This window comes from Sturnus vulgaris, chromosome 11 (genome assembly GCF_052056855.1).
Source record: "Sturnus vulgaris isolate bStuVul1 chromosome 11, bStuVul1.hap1, whole genome shotgun sequence".
Taxonomy (NCBI): Eukaryota; Metazoa; Chordata; class Aves; order Passeriformes; family Sturnidae; genus Sturnus; species Sturnus vulgaris.
Window position 1 is genome coordinate 15,294,070 of NC_142253.1, and position 21,405 is coordinate 15,315,474.

At 41.2% G+C, this 21,405-nt stretch overlaps 1 protein-coding gene across 1 annotated transcript in view; it reads right to left on the minus strand.

Moving 5' to 3' along the window:
- The window catches only part of SFMBT1 (Scm like with four mbt domains 1), a 72,413-nt gene that overhangs the window by 40,108 nt on the left and 10,900 nt on the right, over positions 1–21,405 (minus strand). The gene's annotated exons all lie outside the window — the stretch shown is intronic.

A 21,405-nucleotide genomic window follows, 5' to 3' on the forward strand; every position in this document is an offset into this window, starting at 1 on the left:
TCCAGGTATACTGGCGAGTTTCATACCACTCTTAGTTAAATGTTTTCAGCACAAAACAAGATATATTGTGCAAATTCCTCAACCAGAACCAAAATCAACGGTGCTGGAGAAGATTAATTTTCAAGCTATTTAGCGTGAGTTTCATTCACCCTATTTTAGCAACACACTGGCAGTTACAGAAATTCCCACACGGGGGTCAGTACATTTCCACATTTCCTTAAAACAGCGCCATCCTTTTGGGGAAGATGCCAAGGCTCTGGCTAAGCACTGCTGCCAGCTCGCTGGAGGGACAGAGCTGATTGCCTGCCACAGCAGAGCAGCAACCACCTCCATCAGGAACATCAGCACATTTCTGCCTCCTTTGAACAAAAAACCTCTCCCTTGAAATCAGGGCTGAGAGAGGCAAAAGCAAACATTCAGAAGAGCATCTGAAATCTTTAATACCTGTGAAGGACCCGTTCAGGATTGACACATCAGCAGGAGCAGGGTGAGCACAAACCCAGCCTCTGTCTCAGCTGCCACATGGAACGTGACTCATGTTTTGTCATTCAACAAACACATCAATTCTACTGTCAGACACGACATGAAAAATATTTTCTTCTGAAGCCAAGTATTATTGTACACACGTCTATGTCCTTCCCTCTTGCTCCATCCTCCTGCCATTCTCCCTGCTGGAGCCCTTGGCAGAAGAAAGACCCTTTCCCCTAAGAAAGGGTCTCCAGAATCCCATACTTCAGGCAAGCTCCTAGCTCTTGAAGCCTTTTAGAGTCAAAATAGGGTTTGAGGCCTTCCTTATAATTTTGTCTTCTCTTATTTAATCCCTATCAACTGGAAGCCTGGATCATATTTTAGATATTTTGTAACTTTCAGTCGTATAAACAAAATAAGAATTGCACAAGCCTTCCTAATACCTGACCTCCCACAAACAAAAGACAAAGTGGAAGACTTCTTACAAGCTCCAATTTATGCTGAAATGTCACATTTTCAAGCCATTTTAACTGCTGTTCTCTGACTAGAAAAAAAACCAATCAGTTTTGGTTGGTTCTGTAGGAAAGAAAACGACCTGTCACAGAAGCCTTGGCTTAGCATTGTTAGCACACTCCAAATTTTTCTAAGATCTGCAAGACCCAAAAAGCAAGGATAGCAAAAAAAAAAACCAAAACATGGATAGGCAAAATAAAGTTTGATGCCTCTACAACAAAGTAATAAAAATACTACCAATTTCATTAGTCACAGCTGCTGAAGGAATTATCCCACCCAATGTGGAGAACAGAAACCTTTGGCTGACTTGCAGTTCTTTAAAGCATTATTTTTACACACACAGATGAAACAGCTGGTCTGTAAAAAGCAGCTTATTTGCCTGTTTCTGTAAGGATTTATCAAAGACAAACAAACCAATGAATCACCTTTTATGCAGGTAGGACCACCAACATTTCCTTTAGATTGTCTTATCTGAACAGCAGAATTCTGCTGATACCATTGACCATGAAGATTTTATACATATATATGTATAAATGTAAACAGGAACTACCACCAGAATTAGATTCATTATTAAAACTTCCTATAATTTCTCTCACACCTGCACTGAAATCTCTACTCACAGACCAGCAGCCCTAACAACTCCATGCTGCTGCCATTAAATTGGTTTTAGCAAGAAGAGAACTCTGATTCATCCACTCCATTGCAACAGCAAGGCTGAGACTCCTCAAAGAGAAATGCATTTAAAGAACACACCCTCTGTTCTTACACTCCCAAAGAAATTCTTGTAAGGTGTAAAAGGGGCAAAGAATCTGCTGTGGAGGATGCACCAGCAGCAGGCCAGGTTTATTCAAAATAAAAGGTCTGTGTTTGTGACAGCTGCCCTGCACTGACCCAAGGTGGGCAGAACCAGCACAGTCTGCTCTGCCCACACTGAACCAGCAAAGCCCACAGGTACTGACATTCACATTTATACTGATATTAACATTGCTGCTCTTCATGCAGACACCTCCAGGACTCACACAGGTAATGCACTCCCTCAGCAGCATCCCAGCTGTGCTCCTGGTCCCTCCTTGCCTGCAGCCGAGGGAAGGCACCAGGGACAGGGTGGCTGTGTCACCAGGACAGGGCAGGGGCACCAGGGAACAGAGCCCCCCGTGTCAGGTTAAATACTGCAGGTGCTGGCATTACACAGTCAGATAAACAGGAACCTCACAGCAGACTGAAAGGTTACAGCCTGGCAGTCTTCTCTGCCTTCAAAATGTAGAGATGTCTGTGAATGTACATTTTATTAGCATTAAAATATTTACCAGGGAAAGGCAGAATCTAGTTGGTCACAAAATGGGACTAGTGCTCATATCTTTAACTAGATCTTTCATTAGAGCTATTGTACATCACAGAAAAAAATATCAATAATCTATTTAGCAAAATTTTGCTGATACCATATGTGATGTTTATCTTTTCTACTTAGATTAAGTCAATTTATGTCTGTTTTCCAATCCTGACTCCTGTCTGAAGTCCAGTGGCTCCCAGGATTTGACTCAGTGCCTGGATCTGCCTGACCATCCAGGTAACACACCTGGAACTGGGAACCTGGTACACGAATCTTGAAACACAGCTCCAGCTCAACAAATTACAGGACCTGACTTTACAACCCGTGCTGTGCTACCCAGCCAGTAAAGCAATTTCCATGAGACTGCAGGTCAAGTCCAGGTGAGAATGTAAAAGTCACAGCTCTATTCCCAGCTAATTTAAATGCCACTGGACAGAGAGAGCATTGACTTGACAGGGGAATAACACACAATAGGGCATCCCAAAAAGTTCCCTTGTTTGTTTAAGTGGTTGCAAATAGGAGCCGTTAAATACAGTTTGCCTCTAATGTTAAAGATAGTCAGGAGTTCTGTCAAGTCCTTAAGGCTTGTTTTGCTTTTTTAAATGCAAAACCTCCAGCATTATTCTGCTCTCTTCATCTACTTTCATGGCATGCAGACTACAAGCAGTTGGGGGTTATGGGCCAAATAAAGGAACCAGACAGAACAGACTGCTCTGTTTTCATTGTTGATTTTTTTTAAGTTCATGTCCTATTGCATGAATACAACTACCTGAAGTTACAAGCTGGAAAAGAAGATGAAGGAAAAACGTGAAGTTCCTGCTGCTCCCAAGTCCCAGACAAAGCCTGGCAGCTTCTTATCCTCCATACAAAGACAAGCAGCATGAACAAGCAAATATTCTACGAGTAAAATGTAGTGTGATTCATGGAGAGATAAAATAGAGCACTCAGATGGAAATAAACTGACTTCTACCTCTGGATCTGAATCCCTGGTGCATGTAAGTGTGGAATCCCACGGGACATAGTGATGAGGAAGAGGATGATGCTGTGAGGAAGTGACAGGCAAGAGTTAATCTGCCAGCAGAGGAAGGAACCCTTTATATTCCCTTTGAGGAGCCTACCCACTATGTGACAGAAGAGTGTTTTAAATCAAAAAGTACCTTCATTGCACATACAACGAGGCAATTAACAAAGATATAAATTAGTTTGTAAGTGCCCAAAACATGAGAATTACTGGAGAAACCTCAGAACACCAGGTTTGGGAACTAATTAAAATCCATAAAGGATGTCAGGGCTACAGACAACATATGAGGATCAATGTAGCCTTCACAAAGTTACAATAAATAGTTAAATAGTTCCTTAACACCGTCCTGAGGCTCAATTTATTCAAACTAGTCCTTGCTGCTGACTCACATTCTGGGCATATGTTATAGGAAAATCTTTGAATAAAATCTGAATGGGACACCCAACCTGACTCAGCACTCAAGTTACATACAAGGAAAAAAACTCAACACAATCTTCCAAATCCTTCTGTGAAAATGTACTCCTGTTTCAGAGAACTAATGGATACCATCACTGCAGACAATACAACAATTAAAGGAGAAGACTGATGGGGGAAGGAAGATAGCTTGCAAGTAAGACATTTAAGAAAAAAATCCATGATATAAAACACCTTTTGAATGTAAAGCATACTCCTACTCGTTTCCTTCCTTTGACATGCCATTGAAATGGTACATGATACAGAAAAAAGTAATTATATTACACTCATTTCTCATCCACAAGCTACACTCTGAAAGGGCAACAACTCCCCCCTGAATGCCACCACAACCACAGGACAACTCAGATGTGGGTTTAGAAATTGACTTAGTTGTTGAACTTTATGTTCCTATTTTTAAAATATTGGTACTCATACGAGGGGAAAACACAGGGAGTAGCATTTCATTTCTATTTCTTTGCATACATGGATCATCAGGCCTTCTTCCTTGGACAAAAAATCTGTTAGTCAAAGTCTCAGTGGCAGGCTGGAGTGAAAATTTAGGCAGAAAATAACTTATTTCAGAGTGTGCAGTTTTGGTATCATATAATTTCAATCTAAGTAATTTAATCTTAAATAATTTCAGTTAAAAAAACCCTTAATCACAGCATCTTTATTTGTTTTTATGCTCACTAATGATATTTGAACATAAGGTTTGTACAGACAGATGCAACTACAAATCAAACTGTCCAAGAGACAGAAAACCTATTTTAACAAGCAGTGGCACGAAAAAAAACCCCTCCATGACTGCAAATAAAAGCTGCAGAAGCAAATAGACACAATTTTAGCAAAAGCAGTCATCACAACAAACCAAGCTGGATCAAAACAGACTAAGAACTCACGATTTTTCCTTACAAAGAAATTAACTTATTCCTGAGTGGCCAGCACAGGGCACAGAACAGGCAAAGAAGCAGGGAAAGCCTGTGGCTGCAGAAATTGTCTTTGCAAAGTGACATCTGAGTTTGTTTTCCCTAGCAAGGATGCTGTGGCACCTACTAGCAAGAAGATTAACAGGAAAGAGGATTCTAAAAGGTGACAACCACACCCAACACTCACTGACCACACTCTACAAAGCCACCTCATCATCAAGGCCATCAATGCTCAGGCCTTACTTTCAGAAACACTGAGAAGCAGTTCTTCATTTCAGATGTAGAACTGAACAACCTGAATAAATGAGATTACAAATGAGAACCTGAATAATTGAGACTACAAACTTTGAAGAGTCAGGTCTCAGGGTCCCTGTCATTTTCTTCACAAACCCACGTTTCAGAGTCCAGCATCAGGACTTGTGTGCCTCAGGTTTTTATTGTCATAGTTTAATCTTGCTGTTTCTTTACCATGCAAAGCAAGATGACCAGACCTGGAACATTCCCAAATAGCTCTGCAGGCAGCAGGTGCCAGCCCAGCCCGGGGACAAGGAGCACTGGGAGGACACCCCTTCCTCCTCCTCTTCCTCACAGCTCCTGCAGCCTGGGACTGACCCACCCTTCCCAAAGTCCTCCCCCAGCCCTGCACTGAAACACCAGCAGCACAGAAAATTAAACAGCAGCAGGTTCCACTTCTGTAAGGATATGTTCTCCCCCCAGCAGACCAGCTCAATTCAATGCACGTTACCTACCCACCATGCAAACCTTAATCCTTGCCAGGTCTACAGTGATTTCCTACTCACAGGCACTCCCTAGATTAAAAGTCAAAACATGACTGTCAATTATCACCCTATGATTGAGGGGAAGCCAAAAACAAAGCCACCATGCATGGACAACAGTGGGGAATGTATCTCAAAACCTGTGTCCCTCTGCTTGAATCTCCAAATGCAAATATGAGAACTTCTAATTCCACTTTTATTAAATAGAATCACTTTCCATCTCAACCACTGAGTAAAAATTATCACCTCAAGTCAGAAATCCTAGATGGGGCAAAATTCAACTTCATATAATGCATATTTAAAGATCCCTTACAAAAATAAGTGCTGAGAGGAGGTTATCCTACATCCTAAGTTCCACCAGCTGTACAGGAAAAAGCTCTCTGCAGGCTGGGTTCAACTGAGCTTTGCTTTGATCCCCAGGCTGTTTCACAGCTCTCCTGTGCTGTTACCAGAGATGCAGCCTGACCTGAGCTGCTCCCTATCTTTCAAAGATAGTGTCTCTGATGAGCAAGTCTTGAGTATAATCACCTCGAACTAATCTCATCTAAGTTACTTTAGGACTGATTCAACAAGATTGGCCAGCCCAGTGCAGGATCTATCACTCCCATGTGAGCATGATCAAACTGCAGAGGAGGTGACATGATTTCCCTGCAGGTGCAGGAAAGCCCATGGCAGAAGGAGGATCAAGAGCAGCCTGAGATGTGCTGACATGTGCTCAAGTGCAGCATCTGGCACATACTGCTGGGGCTTCAGAGTGTAACAGCAAAAATAAGTGTATTTTCCCTGATGGGGACAAATACAAATTTACTGACACCACTCAAATGCTAAAAGCAAAGCCAGTGATAGTGAATAACTAGACAGAAATATCTGAATTATTTAGTAGATAGTGCAGAAGCACCCAACAAGCTAAAGCATGATCTGACCAAGAAAAGAACAAGGAAAAAAAAAAAACCCAACAGCTATTAGTTTCCTGCTGGAGAGAAGAAACAGCTGACTGCAGGATTAAGACAGCAGCCATGGCAGAGAGGAGGGGAGACTGCATGGCCAGGGATGGTGACAAGCAGCACTGCTGCTTTTTGATTGCCAAATATTAAATCGACTAAGCTGCAACATGAGATAACATCCCCAGACTTTTTTTCCTCTTGGACAATCTTTCTGAAACACTGTCCTAAACCCTGAAGTATTCCTTGGCCAGCATCAGAAAGGAATGGAAAATCCACATTTCAACCACTCCTTTTAATAATCCTGTAGAGAAAATCCTGACCAACTGATCACAGCTAATATTTCTTCCTCATTTAATTTCCAAAACTCTGTCTCCTGCAAATGACATTTTATTTATAGCAGTGGTATTTGCTGTATAACTGATTGGGGAAGGCTGGAAATGAGCATCATTGCATATATATGGAAAACAATGATAAAGCAGTCATCAAAAAGCTACAGAACATTTAAATATTCAAATAAGGCAATCTGCATAACCAACCCCCCACCTGAATTTTAATTTTACAAAACTTATTTCATACCTTTGTGCCATAGATGATCTGTACAAGCTACTTCTTTTCCACAGAAAAATGGCACCTTTCACTTTTAGATGTGTCCAGGTGATACTAATATAATAATTATAAATTATATAAATATAATAATTATATTTAATTCTTGCAGTGAAGGGTAAAGGAGGACAGGTTGTTTTTAAAGTCCAAGTGCTCAAGGCAGGAGGGCAAAGGTGAAGATGCTGATGAGCCACAGTAAGGCTGCAGTGGCATTGAACTGCATCGAGGCTCCTCACCTGCCAAGCAAAACAAGGTTAAAACTTGCAGCTAAACTGGGACCTATCAAAACAGGAAGGAGAGAGAAATAGTGCTGTGAGGTAAGGGAGACAGACATCACAGCAAATCAGCCTTTACAGTGAAATGGGGAATTCCAAGGGAAAAAGAGACTCAGCTTGTGGGGGACCCATAAAGAAGCAGATTTTACCAAGCAGGTCAAAAAGATGCAATCATGACCTGGAAGTTAAATTAACACCTGGCAGCCTTGCAGTGCTGAAGTCAGAACATTCAAAAACTGTTCCTTTGCACTTCGGATGCTGCAAATGTAACAGGTAAGGGAGATCAGGAGCCTTTCTTATTCAAATCTTACTCTGTAATCTTGAGTGAGGCAGGTTTTAAACACTTGTTCTTTCCATGGGCTTTTAAACATTATCTTACACGTGTGTTCTCTCAGTGGTACCAGTTACTTTTTTAGCATATTTGATTGTGGAGATTCATCACTGCCTTAGGAACAGCTCTGCTCCATCCTTAGTGCTGCTTGGATTATAAAGAGCAAACGCCAGAATATTCTTCAGACAAGATCACTTTTAGCACCATTTAATTCCCTGACCACTGACACATTAGATCATGCATATTTAAATAAGTATAATGCCTGAAAAACTTAAATTTAATAAGAAAAGTCTCAAGAAGGAAAGGGTGTTAAGCTCATCCTCCTGGTACACACACAGCTGGGGAGGGAGCAAGGGAAAGAAAAGGGAAAAGGGGATCAGCAGAATCAATCACTGCAGTTTTGCCTTCAGGAGCAGAGAAAAAAGGGGAAAAGGAAGAGCAAACACCTAGAAAACAGCCAGTTGCTTCAGAAATAAAATCTCCTTCTTTAAACATTAACCAGATAGCCCAGAGATTTCCATGAAGAAGCTGGGGACCAAGCCCACAAATGCTTCAGCAAAAGACCTGGCAATTTATTTCACTCACCTACACCATGGTGGTGTAGCAAATCTCTTCTACATTTAAAATTCCCTATAAGTCCAACTTATTTATACTTCAGGGTTACAGTAATTATTTCCTAGATCTACATAACATAGGGAAAAATAAAAACAAATGAACATAGAAGTTGTTTATATAGGTCTCATTCTGTCAAACTCTTTGGAAAAGCAGAACTAACAAAAACTCTTGCTCTTCCTCACACAGTAGCCACCCCAGGTCCATATAAACAGTTTCTTTCACCACTAGAAGCTTTTCTTCCCTTCAGCCAAACAAATCCATCACATCATCCTCTGTGATGTGAGAAAAGGCTCTGAGAACAACGTCCCAAAGAGCTTATTCATTTTCTGCATCCAGGAACTCTACAGCATTCATTACTACAATAAACACTGTAAATATTTCTCACAGCCTCCTAAACTGCCAGCTTTCAATGATTTTTACTCTTTTATCTTCTACTTTCCACACTCTGTCTTCACTACACGATGGTACAAAACCCCACAAAGGCTGCTACCAAGATTACTGCATTATTTAAATAACAACCAAGCTAAATTTCATTGACAATAATTACAAGTTGGTTCATTAGAATGTCAGTTACTGTGATAAAACTCAGCTACCGAGAAGAAAAAAAAACCTACTGCCTGTTTCTAGCCTAAATTTGTTGTATGCATGGTGGCTTTATGCTGGTTTAGGGCAATCCAGGAGGCTGGGGATGTGCTCAGTGCCATTTCTGCTTCCAGCACTCAAAAAGGACAATTTGTGAAGGGGAGAAAGGGAGAAGAGACTTTGCCTCTTAGAATTCAGCATGAGAGAGAGAAATAGAACAAATGTAAATTTTTTAGAGGTTTTTCTTCTCCTAAATTTTATTTCAGTCCAGCATTTATGAACAGTTTAGATTTTTGGTGAGTTAAGGGAAGTGAAAATGCAGAGCTGTCACAGGTTTCTAATCCCAACTACTCTGACACAAACAGGGGCAATAATTGCTTTGTTCACCTCCATGCCTGGATTCAGTGAAGAAATGGTGGAAATCCCACTGACCCTGGGTCTGCACCACAAACTTCTTCCACAAGCAGCATGCTTTCACAAACAGGTGAGTAACAGTGAAGAGAGCAAAAATCAAAGAGCTAACAGTAAATGTCCAAATAAGTTCTTGCCTCAACATGTACTATGAGAACCTTTGATGTTAAAAGAGGAGGAACCTGAAAGAAGAGGTCGGGCTTGAGAATAAGAGCTCCTCAGGGCTCAGCCTCAGCATGGAGAAGGAAACACATCTCCAAATGTTTGTTTCCAGACTTCAACACTTACATGTTCTTAAAAGACTTGTGAACGTTCTTTATAACTTGGCTGTAGTTCCACTCATAACTTAAGCAAAAGAAGGCTGCACTATTGTGAAGGTAATTCCACACCCACTCATCCATCTCTACCCCACACTAAACTTTCCACTGAACAAACTCACACAGCAAAGCCAAAGAGGAGGCCGTGTCCAGGCTAAACCTTTATTTTTAATGTTTATAAACAGCTTCTACCCCTTCATCTTCCTGATCAGGTACAGTATTCAGTTCTGGAAGTTTCATTCATCTCTGCTGTTACTCTTCAGTTATTTATAATCCTGTCAGTGTCCCATCATCCTGGCTGTCACACAGTGAGCTTTGACTCCAGGAAATGATGGAGCACAAGAAATATCAAAGCCCAGACCAGAAACTATGGCGCTCCAGTAAGAAAATGTTTACTTTCTAGATTCCCCCAAGTTCTCTAGCAGGCATTACCTGGTGACATCAGCACTGGCAGCTTTCAGCACACAGGTCAGTGACTGTTTTTGCTGAGAGGGGATGTGCAGCAGAGCTCATCCTGCAGCCACAGAGCAGCACAGCAGTCTGGCACTGCTCTGTGGCTCTCACATTTTGGAAATCTCCCCAGGCATCGTGCCAGCTCTGTCATCTAGGACTTGGCTGATCAATGCAACTTGGCTTTGGAACTACACAGAAGCTTTCAGTGAGTTCTGAAGAGCAAAACAGGAGGAGTTTGGATCATACTTTCAGATTACCTGCACTTACAGCAACAGCTGATTTCTTTGAGTATCAGCCCCAAATAATGTTTGGGAAGTTTTGAAACCCTTTTTCCCCTTCTAGCTGTTTGTTCTTGTTGCTCTCCACCCACCAGAGCATCACCCACGTGCTCCAGAGGTTCTGTGCTGTGAACAGAAGGGCAGTGCTCTACAGCTCTAGGAGACCTAGACACCACAGTCCCCAAAAACACCAATTCACAATCAGCACCAGGGAATTCAGCTTTGTTATAGAAGTTCAATGTTGGGATTTAACAAGCTCCACATATTCAGTCATTGGATGGTTTCACACAGAAAGTTGACCTGTTTTATTTAAATTGTATTTTAGTTACCTTAAGGGCAAAATTCCATACTGCACTTTAACTTTTTTAATCTAAGATTTTGCAGAACTGAGACACATCTATGGGATCAGTCTCCTTAAAGCTGGTTCTGATGAGACAACCATTATGCCCAGATTGTCTGAAATAAGCACTGCCATGCAGATTCTCATTTATCAGCTAAGCTGTATCACTATGACATTTCACTGTGCATTAAATAAGCTGTCCTCCATAAGCCAAAAAATATAAAAAAACCCCACCTTCTTTCAGTTAGAAAAAGAGCCAAAAGAAACACAAGCATACAGTGACCAAAAAACACAAAATCAGAATTTCTATACAGATGGTGGTTACCTCTACTTCCCTGATGCCAGCAGTACTGCCAAGAGCTTGGAGGGGCCATGTCCATCAGCATTCCCAGTGCTTGAGGAATTGCTCCTGACCAGTTTCCCACTCAGTGCTCAACATCACATGACCTTGTCTGGGCTGATATTTGAAGCACACACCGACACTCAGGCATGTTATATAAACTAACTTAACCAGCATAAATAACATGGTTTGCACATCATTTCATGATTCTTCCAACACAACAATCAGAGGAAGGAATTTTCCCTCTGTCCAGTGCTTTGGGTGATGCAGGTTTTCCCAGGGAAGCTCCAGCATTACCCTCCACGTGCATCCTTTATCAGTTAATGGAAGGCCAAGCACACGGTGAACTTCATGGTTTTAGTCTGTCAAGGAAGTCCACAGGCAGACTAACAGTTAATGAAATAAGTATCTATTATTGCACTAACACTGAACTTGTATACTTTAGAGAAGACTGAAGCTATTTTACTCAATAGCAGCTGTGTTTACACTATAGCACAGTCTGGTACCTCTGAAACTCAAGTGAACTTATATCTGACAGGAACTGTGCTGGTTCCAAGGGAAAAAAAACCTGTTAAGAGGAGAAACATGCTTCAGCTTCTCATGTCAAATGAAAATCTTTACTTCAGCAGCTGCTTTTAAAGGTACAACATTTGTGATAGATCAGGAATACAAACTGAACTCCAAATACAGAGAAAACAGTTGTTTCATTTATCCACTTCAATATGTTTCATTTACTTATATGTGAAAATTCATCTGTGCTCACGAGATCAAACTTTTAAGGTACATAAATACATTTTAATCAATATGAAAGCCAGTTTACAGTTTAGAGACTGAGCTGCATCCATCAGTCACTGTCAAGAATGCAGCACCTGCACTCCAGCTTAAGATGAAAAAAAATGTCCATTGTCAAGATAATTCAGTGTTACTTATTAATGATTTAAGTGAGTGGATATCTTCCTTTCTCCTCTTAGCAATCACTGAACAGAATGGGAAATAACACTTTTATCTAGAACTACCAAAAGCCTCAGACATTTATCCTGCACCATGCAGTCAGCTGGACCACATCTGTGAAACTCGTTGCTCAGAAAAGGAAATATCTCCTTGCTTTTACCTGAAAACCACTGGTTATGTTACAGTGATGATGCCAGATCCATCACAAGAGCAGCACCACAGAGCTCAGGCCCCAGGTGGGGAATGCCATCAGCCTTTGAGCATCATCTGTGAGCCCTGCTTTGCCTAAGCAGAAAAGCCATTTGGCACAGCACTGCCACAGCCACCAGTGCTCTGAACCTGCCACAAACAGCACCAGTTGTTCAGCCTCTGAAAATGGACCCTTCAAGCCTGGTCATTTCACTTCTTGCTCAGGATAATATAATGTCATTTTGTGGGTTTTACTTAATTGTTCTTCTTGGGCAATCGCTCTTTAATTTTAATTGAGGCTCACTCAATTTACTTTTGGTTTATGGTGGCAGATCTGTTTTGGATTGGTGAATAAAGACAATTTCCCCTGAGCTTAGAGTAACACAGGTAGAACAGATCTAAAGAGCAGCAAATTTTAAATTCAGGTGTCTCTATTGCCCAGCACATCACATTACCCTGCTGCCTCTAGAGAGCAGCAAGAGGACAGCTGCCTGCTGCTGCAGCTGAGCTCTGGAGAAGGGAACATGACATTCCAACCTCCCTGCCATGCCCTGCATCCCTAGCACTCTTCTCTAAAAGCAAGGCAATGAACCCCAGTGCACCAGTCAGCTTGTCTACCTGGTCTTGGCTTTCTTCTAAGCCAGCAGAGAAGACAAAACACCAGAAAGTAGAAAGATGTGAAAGTGCTACATCTAAATACAGAGGGATGCAATCCTCCCACCCATAAAGGGGAAAACACTGTGAGAAAAATGAGGAAACATGGAATTTATGGCTGGCTTTTTCCTCAGGCTGGCTGTTTCCAGATACTTCCACTGCTGTAAGGCTGATCAGAACAGCTTTCCCAAAAGGCCACTGCCTTCCTAGGAGGCAGCTGGGGATTAAAGATGCTAAAGCCAGATGCTGCTCAGGAGCTGAAGATAAAAGTCAGAGCTGCTCTTAAGTATCCTGCCCTTCCTGCTCCAGAGCCAATTCATTATTGTCACCACAAACACAAATAAAACCAAGCCAGTGGTGGCAATGCCACCTCTGTAGCACCATCCACGCTGACCTGTGAGCAGCTTCCACTGAACTGATCCACGAGCCAGAGACAACAAAGAGCAGGCAGGTGGTGACAGCCAGCACTGCCACACAACTGCTCAGGCAACACTATCTTCTCATTCTTTGAATCAAAATTACTAGAAGTGTAATGGCTTCTGGTTTTAGTTGTCACTGAACACAGACAAGGTGGATTAGCTCAGCAATGCTGTGTGGCACTGGGCGTGCTCAGGATTTGAGCAAGCTTACATTGGCTCTCTGCCTCTGCTCTCAGTAGCTTTTCATTTAATGCAAAACCCCAAGTTTATTTTTTCATAGCTGATGCATTTATAATCAGCTCAGACAGAGATCACATCATTAACATCTATTACCAAGAATTTGTAACTACCCAAAAGGCACATAAATGACAGTGTCTTTAGAAACATCCTGATCTTAAACAGATGCCTACCAAAAAAAATCCCCAAAACAATTCTGTTATAGTGATTCTTAGTCATCACTGTAGCACAGCCTATAATATTTTCCTATGAAGAAACTGTGGGCAGAGAACACTCAAAATTAGCTTCCACAATTTATGGCAGCACTGATGTTAAAGACAATAATTGCAACAAGAATAAATAAAGTGGGAGTTAAGTTGAATGCCACGAGGGCTTATTAATTTATAATGTAACCAAATTAATCCACTATCAGTATCTAAAGAAAAACTACTGAAATCAAGTGCTCTTGGGGAGTAGTTAAGAGGAAATGAGAAATTTGGTTTAGTCTTCACTGCCACTTGACTGTTTAAGCAATATGGGATTCCAGGCTCACACTCCCGATCTCCTGTTTTAAACAGTTAAGCTGAAAATAACCTCCTACTTCACCAGCATGTGCTTTTTGTTCTCTGATGCACCAAGCTAAAGACTTAATATGGGAGTGTTGTCTGCAGACAGCAAACAACATCTGGCAGCATTCCGAGGTTGCTGTTTGAAGTGACTGCTCTCACTGCAAACTGCACAGGAAATCATCTGGTGGCAGAGCTGGGTAATGCCCCAGGTATGATCCAAGTCTTCACATCAAATTTCTACTTACAGAGATTCACACTCCTATTCTAAACTGCTCAACTGCCATATCAGGTGTCCCAGGAGGGGACAGGTGTCTCTCCCTGGTTTGTATTGTTCTTGTACTTCACAACAGCTTCTCCTTGTAACACAAACAGAGCTGGAGAATTCAGCTCAGGTGTGCTGGGCACGTGGGACTTGTGTGATAACACCTGAAGTGACACTGCTGTACAAACACCACTGTGGTTTGCAGTGCCAACCTTTCAGTAAACAGAGGCCATTCTTGCAAAGAGACAGCATTTAGGGTGATTTTTAAAAGGGAAAGCTAATAAAAATTCAAGTAATTTTGAAAGCATCTACAGAGCAGACCCCCACAACAAAAGCTAAACCAGCCAGGTCACTCCTGTCACTGAGTGAATGAGACCATACAGAAGAAGTCCCAGCAGCATGACATCATGATGATGTGATGTCACACAGGAAATCAAAATTTAATCAAAACTTAGAGGAATTGCAGAGCTTGGGCTGGTCAAAACAACCACATTTCAGCACAGCTTAAAACATGTGGAACATGTCAGCACTTCCTAGAAATCCACTATAGTTATTCACATCACACCTTCCTTATTCAAAATTGCTACCCAATTTTTCTACATAAGCTCCAGGGAGCACTTACTCCAACAGCAAGCTCAGACTGTCACCTCAGTTATTCAAAAAGTATCAAGTTATAAACCTTAAAATGTTTACTAAATTATTAAAACATATTTATCAACAGCTTTGCTTTAGATTTCAGATTAAACAAGATCTAATATCTAGCTTTTCACGTGCTCAGTGAAATAACTCTCAGGTTTATACACATAATAAAATGACAACATCAGATAACACAAATTGAGGAGGAGAACAAGATATTATCAAAAGAACAGGAAAATACATGGTTAAGGAGAAACTGAAATCAAGTAAAGGGAAGACAAATTTTGCACAGCACACAAGTTTCTCCACACTCTTAATCAGTCACGGTCAAGCAGCTGAAAAGGCCACCTGACACATTTCTGTGGAGAGAGCTGGATGGCTCAGGGGATTTGCAAGGCACTAAATCTCACCTAGAACTGCTCCCCAGTTTGATCAGTGTAAGCATCTCACTCGGGCACTCGGGGCAGGCTGGGAGTGCTCCTTGCTGCTGTGGGAGCTGGGCTGGGCACTGACAAGGTGTGAGAGGAAACCTGGCACTAAAAGGAAACCTGGCACTAAACCAGCTCTGCTAGAGGCAGAGGAAACCCTGCATGTGAGGCAGCCCCAGGCTGGCAGCACCAGGGCAGATCAAACTGGGAGGTCAAAAGCCACTGATGGTACAATAGCACAAAGCAAGGCAGGTACCACAGGGCAGTGACAACAGCCCGTGTGCTCCCTGCATCCTTCATCCCGGCCAGAAACGGGCTCAGCTGACAGGAAAAACAACTCTTTCTGCTCCAGCTAGAAGAGACAAATGGGTTTGCTGCTGTTATACACACAGAGCAACGACTGAAAAGCTGCAACAGCCAAAACCAGGACTTTTTAATATGTTTTTTCTTTTCTGGTGTCTCAAAGAAAAGACTGTTAGGGAAGGTCTTCAAGCAAGAAAGAACAGGCAGGTATCAAAAATGGATCATTACATTTTGTGCATTACCTGCACATTAAACCAAGTCCACCCCATTGCAGGCTCTCTCACTCTGGCAGCCTGTTATTTTTGGGACATACTCTTAACTCCAGTCCTTCCATGCACTGGTGCCTCCCCTTCCCCTGATCAAGACTCAAACTCTTTCCTCCAGCCATGGTATTCACTGTAACACTCTTCATCTTGTGCCCAAAATCATACTGATAGCATGAACAAGAAAACATGATTCTCAATTTTCCTCGTGTCACTTCGTATAATTTTTAAAGGTTTCTTGTATTTGGGTAGATACAATCTTGTTTCTATTCTAAGAATATTCCATTCTATTCTACAATATCCCATTTCAGTTCTTAAAACCTGATAGGGAACCTATAAAATACAGAAGGCACATTACACCTCTTATCTGCTGCAACTCTGAACTGTTACTGCAAACTTTGCACTATTTTCATGACAGGACAAATGGTTTCAGCCTTTTTATAAATAAAGTCTGCAAAGGCTTTGTCATTCTGCAAGAGAGAGTGTGGTAAGAGGAGAAAGAGGTAAATTAATAAAGGCTTGGTTTTCCAATCTATCTAGCATGACTATAGTGCCCATATCAATGAGCTCAGTCTACTTTTCAAATAACAGTTAAATATGTAATGAAAAATTATCAGCAAACATTAGTTATCAGTATCACTTCCTACAGAGGACTGTCAAAACCATATTTTTAGTCTTCCAGCAATTTATAAAATTGATTTTTGTGTTGAAGTCAAGCTAATGAGCGCCACATATGAAGTCTTATTGACCAATATAAGGGAATAACAATACAGAGAAGTTTAAATAAAGTTCAAGTTAAAACAATCTTGTTACAAGTTCTTGGTTTACAGTTGATGGGTTATTGAAAGACACAGGATAACAAGGCATAAAGACCAACTCTGTATCAGCATATCTGCAGCAGAGTTAAAGCTAAGCTTTTGCAGTTTATGTATTTTTTAATTTTCCAAATCACCCTTCCTCAAAGTTTTTCAGGGGGATGAACTAATGCCAGGTTCACTTTCCATTAACTTCCACTTGCTTCTCTGAAGCAAACTTCAGACAACAGAGAAAGAAAAATATCCCACAAATCTGCAGACTCCCATAACTTTGTATTTGTAGTGTGGAAATGATTCAGCCTGTTGGCAGAGAAGCTATTTTATGACCAAGTCAGCAAAGGCAGTCCTCATCTGCAAGAGCATCTACAGCAAACACACACACACAGAATGCCTCATGCATCTCCTTGTACATGGCTTGTGATGAATAAGAAAACAAAAACAAAACCACTGCCGAAAACGAGTGTTGGCAGAATTGTATCCCCAGCACTGCAGTGACAATAGTAACCAGATTTCAGAATTAAGATCTGCCTATCAAAAACGGGAAGATACAAATATGTGTGAAAGGTATGACAGAACGTGGGTGATTTATTATAAAAACAACAAACCAAAAATACCCTTCTCCTATAAAAGTGGCAATAGCAAAAAAAGCAAATTCCTGTTGTTGGGAAAGAGAGCCACCTGTGGGCATGTACAACTGCCCTGTATTTCATTTGTTTCTAAATCATTCTCTGCACTTCTCTGGCACCTACAGCAGGTGAAAACTGCTGAGCTGTGTAACTCTTTGTGTGAGGAAGCATCAGAAACATCTAGAATATATTCACTCGACATGACAGTGTGCTAGAGCAACTCTTCAAACAATCCACAAAGACTTTCAGCATTCAGATTACACGAGAGCTGCTCAAAGCAGAGAAGTTTGTTATATATTTTATTTTTAGAACTCTCCACCTTTCCCTTGATGTGGTTTTCTACCGATACTCAAACTTCTCCCCAAGATACTTCATTAAATACTTGAAAGTCACAGTTACAGTCTCTAAGACCCAAACATCCACACTGCAGTTGCATCATTAATTCAATCTATCCCAAAAGTGGGTTTAGACGCCATAAAGACCTTTCCTGCAATCCCAGCTCCATTCCCCAGCAACACCAGCCCACTGCCAGCAGCTAATTATCCAACCCATCATAGATGGGGCTCCTCAAAGGACTACAGCCACTTAAAGGCATTTAAAAGCTGCTGTGAAACTTTTAATGCAAGACACGTTTGACAGAGGCCAGTTTCAGATTGAAGCCCAGAATTTCTCAGTCTGACACAGCTGCCAGGAAACACGTCCTGAGGGAAGGATCCGAGTCACACACAGCGTTTCCACCCAGGAAAAACACTACGAACACGTTTAGGTTCCTTCATTTCTATCTCCCAGCAGATCAGGAGAAAAGAAGCAAGCTCATCTCTTGCAGAAACAGGTTTTCCACTGACTTTTTCTGAAAGGATTGGGGATTTTTTTTATAGATTCGAAATGCAAATGCACTGGTTGCAACCTGAATTCAGGAACCTGTTCTCTGAGCAGTGATTACACACTTGCTCTCTCCAGCTGAAAAGCACAGCTCCTTTTAGTTTCTGATTGCATATCTTCTAATTATTAGTTTTATCAAAGGAACTAAATTGATGGCACAAGCTATTTTTACAAAAGCAGACAAACAGGACATACGGTATTCCACGTAAAAGACGAATAGAGGCAAGAATGTTTTTTGACTAAGAAACCTCATGACATAAGTTTACTCAAGCAATTTTTCTTTAGGCTTGCACACAATACTTAGGCAGAGAACAAGACATGCACATAAACTGCTCTAAGAAATGGATACTTTTTTACAATAATTAAAAATATTTCCATAACAGAGAAATTTTTTTGCACAAAATAATTTATTAAATAATACCACTAATATATTATCAAGCTATCAGCCTAAAATATTAAATAATCCTAGGAAATTGTAATACTTATCTCTAGAGTACTGGGAAAGAGATGAGTTTCTGAATGGTATTAAGAGCAGAAGAGAAGAGCATTCAAAAAGCATTCTGAAACCTTTTGACTGTCAAGTTCATGTTCAAGCCTGATCTTTATACCCATTTTCATTTTTCTTTCACCAGTTCCCTCTCACACTTCTTCACAGCTTCTCTCCATCAAATCAGATATCATGCCTGTTTGTGGAATCAAACCAGCTGCAGTTCCTGAAGGAATGAGCTCTGAAGATGGACAGCCTGTCAACCTCAATTACTCCTGAACACCTACAGCTTCTCCTTTCTGACCCAGCTGTGTGCCAGTACCTCACCCTGCTACACACACAAGCAGGATCCTTCTGTCATAAAAGCCAGTCCTGATAAAGAAATGCTCTAACTGCAGCCAGGGAATGCCTCACTACCAAGGAGATAGGTGGTCTAACCCAAGTCCTGCCATTAGCATTAGACTAAGCTGCTAATTAGCAGAGAAACAGCGGCAGAGCAGATGTGTATTTACTACAACACCGCATTAGCACTTGGCACAAAACTCCAGAGAGGCTTCTCGGAGCTCCCAGAATAATGTGGACCTCGGGCTGTGCATCCTAGCAAAGGTTTAGGCAGCGGTGTGGCTCATTTCAATGGGAATTGGATTCCAAATGCTCAGAAAATCCAGGTCCAAACTGCTAAACTTTGGGAACTGAGCGCTGGGTTGGATGGAAGAGGGGAGAACTGTCCCTGTGCTGCCTCGGGCACTCGGGCTGGCAGCACAACTGTGCTAGCGTGAGAAAAAAAGAGAAGCAGCACTTCATTTCAACCCTTTTTAATTTTTTTTCCTCAAAGAAAGATTAGCAAGCAGTGAAGGAAAACTCTCCAGCAAACTGCCTTAAGTGGAATGCTCGTGTGAAATCACACCAACAGACGTCATCCTTTTCTCATCCTCTCCAAAGTGTTTCCCCCAGGAAACTAAATCAATAATCTTAAGCAATAGCAACTGCACACACAAAGCAGACTGCTTTAAATGTAACATGAAAAAGCACTGTTCATGTTGTTTTTAGGATTATGTGTTTTAATTACACCCCTTCGCCCTCCTTCTTGCTTTGTAATTGAATTTTCTTTTATCTTTAGAAAGCTAACTTTATTCATAAGAGGCTGTGGATGGCAGAGTTCAATCCTTTCTCTGTAGAGTCCCGAGGTCTCCCACTGCTTTCCAACGTTTTATTCACATTTTGTTTTAAAAGGGTTCCAGCTCAGATTAGCAAATGGGTTTTTAATGGAAATGCGTGCATATCTAGAGGAGGTGCATTATAAGGATAACATACAAAAATTTCTCTTTTTATCTCAAGGTAACCCAGAAGTATCAATGTCCCAGGTTCCATCACAAATCTCTTAGAAGTCTGCTCAACCAGCAGACATTTACAGGACACACTATTCTATGTGAAATTACAGATCTGGGTACCATAACATATTTTTCATTCTACCTGTGAGATGCAACAAATCTCACAAAGACAGGCTGGTTCGAATACACTGCCATTGTGTCAGCAATACATGCTCCTGCTGCCTGATGCCCTGACACAACTTCTTGGGTATAAAAAGAAAATCCCTCTCCAGCTATCATTACTGACCAAGCAGAACCCAGCCACTATTTCAGTTCCACTGCCAGCACATCTCTTAACATTATGTCCAAGCAGAAATAACAAGAGGCTAAAAGCACAGAAATATGGTTCCTTCTCCCCTTACAGCCTGGATTACTTCATACACTTTAGGTGTTAAAGCAGTACCCAAGCCTTTCAAGTGAAGCAAGTGAAGTTTCATAACAGGCTGAGAAAACATCTCAGAGAAACAAGGCTTTAAATGTGGCACTTTAACTCTAGAAAACTGAGAAAAATGTACATGCTAGGCTGGCTATAATGCCATAATGGTCTTCCTGGATTGATTAATTCCAAGAGACTTCAGACATCAACATAAATAATCATCATAAGTCCCTGCATATGATCTTGGAACATCTTCAACCAAGCATGATCCTCAAACCCTCTGACAGGGAGCTGAACAGACTCCCCTATTTTCACTGTAGCTCGTGAGCTGTGCCTGCCCTATCCACTGAAATGCTGTTTTAACTTGCTACAGCTTCCTTTGAGTCATCTACCACTCCTTGCACATGCAAACCATGACAGCAAAACACAAATTTCCCCTAAATCTTTTCCCCCTAAATAGAATTACTCTATTACAAGCTGTGCTAAATCATGGAGTTCTCTCTAGGCAATGCCACAAAAATATGGCCTTGCCTTTTTTTATTGCTCATTAAGTAGTGTGCTCCCTTCTCATGCTTCCCTTTGGAAAGTACTGAAAGCTTAAAAAGAGAGGAAGGAAAGAAAAAAGAAAGAAAAGAAAGACAACAGCTTTTAACAACGCATTTCAAATCACAAGAACATTAACCAGCCTAAAGGCCTAAGAAGAGTTAAAGCACAGGATTTTAGTCAAGAGCTCACAGTAAGGGATGATGCTCTTATTACCCCAACATCGGGAATGGTGAAACTACAAGAAAATCTGTTCTCATTTTAAGATTTTTTTTTTTCTTCATGTTTGTTCATACAGAGAGAAAAACAAGACTTGAGCCTAAGGGCTCAAAAGACAGAGTGCAACTGAAGAAGATTTCTCTATTTTTAGGAGTACAATTTCAAAGCGTGATCCAACACTGGAACATTTACACTGTCATAAAAAGTGTTTTCAAATTCAT